The sequence below is a fragment of the Myotis davidii genome, unplaced genomic scaffold (assembly GCF_000327345.1).
Source record: "Myotis davidii unplaced genomic scaffold, ASM32734v1 scaffold111, whole genome shotgun sequence".
Taxonomy (NCBI): domain Eukaryota; kingdom Metazoa; phylum Chordata; class Mammalia; order Chiroptera; family Vespertilionidae; genus Myotis; species Myotis davidii.
The window spans coordinates 2,284,905-2,286,387 of record NW_006284347.1 but is presented as its reverse complement, the minus strand read 5'-3'; the positions used below and the strand labels follow the sequence as shown (position 1 = coordinate 2,286,387).

At 64.9% G+C, this 1,483-nt stretch overlaps 1 protein-coding gene across 1 annotated transcript in view; it reads left to right on the top strand.

Moving 5' to 3' along the window:
- Nucleotides 1-1,483, top strand: part of WNT5A (wingless-type MMTV integration site family member 5A) — a 37,279-nt gene that overhangs the window by 4,588 nt on the left and 31,208 nt on the right. The gene's annotated exons all lie outside the window — the stretch shown is intronic.

Below are 1,483 nucleotides of genomic sequence, written 5' to 3'. Positions count from 1 at the left end.
GTGCGCGTGGCCAGCAGCGACCAGCGCCGCCGTCTGGGACGCACATCGGAGCCGGTGTATCGGTGCACGCGTGTGAGTGTGTGCGAGTGCGTGAGTGTGATCGTGCAGGAGTGTACGCGCGCGCGGCCTCGGCCGCCTATGGGGAGAGTCGGCTTTGCAGCAGGGGCCGCGCGCGAAGGCAGACCTCGCAGCCCACCCCCCTCCCCTGGAGGAAACTTGACACTTCGGGCAGCGGGCGGGGGTGGGGAGGGAGCCGAAGGCTTCTCTCCGCGGCTGGGGAAACCCCAGGTTTCTATTCTCTGGGATGCTCCCCCAGCTCCAAGGCGTTTGGAGGACTAGTGTGCCACGGGCGCTGGAGCCCTGGTTAGCGGGCACCGGGCACACATAAGCATTTCCTCTCGAAGAAGCCCCGAGGTGTCTCGGCCGGAGGGGCGGCTGGCCAGGAAAAGCCGTGGCAAGCTTCTGAGCCCCTTCGTGTTTCCTAAGCTGCCTAGGTCCCCTCAGTCCCTTCTGTCGCCTGGAAGAGGCTCACCCGTCCTTTCCTGAGGAAGGGGGTCCCTGGGGAGCTGCGGGAGGCGCAGCGCGTCGGGGTTAAACTGGTCAGAGATGTAAAAGGGGATTTTGGAAACCTGCTCCTCCCTCCCGCAGTCGCCACCGCTTTGCTCCGCTGCCGCCTGCAGGTGGAGAAGTCACCCGTGGGGAGGAAGGGCAGCGGGAGCTTCCGAGGCCGCCCCTGCCCCGACATTCTTGACGACTGGAACTTTCGCCGCCAGGCCCTCTGCGCCCTGGAACCCGGGGTCTCCGGTCTCCGCCGCGGCGCCCGAGCCTGCGCATCTCTGGCCCCGTCGGGGGGCTCGCTGGAACCAGCTCCGGCCTCAATCTGCACCCTCACCGTTCAGAACTGACCCAACCGAGTCTTAATTGGGCTAGAGGGGGGTGTGGGCCGGGGGCGGTGTTCCAAGGCCAGGCTCAAGGTGCCTCGATGGCGAAGCGGCAGACAACTCCGACCAGGACCAAAGGAAACTGGAGTCCCCCTTGGCTTCCTTTCCCCCGGCTCCTAGGCAGCTGCCAGGAGTGGGGACGGGAGGGTCGGCGGGAGAGTGAAAAAGAATTTGGAGGAGGATGGTGGGGAGAGCAGGGCAGGGGTCCCGTCCGAGTACGACGGGACCCAGATCCCTCCTTTCTGGTGCCATCCTTTCGCTAGAGCACGCCGAGTCCGAGGGAGCGCCCTGTTTTCTGGATTCCTTGGTTGGGAGAGCAGATCTCTCTCCCTGTCTCCATTGATTCCTGCGCCCCCCAGCTCCTTTCTCCAGCTCCAATCTGGCTGAGGAGCGTCCTAAGGAAAACCAGGCTGCCCTCCCCCCTCTGGAAGTGGCTTCGCCCAAAGCGGCCCGTAAACTGATTATGAAACATACGATGTTAATTCAGAGCCGCATTTCCCAGCTGGGCACTTTCTCGCGCGCCGCTCCCCCGGGCCTCGCCC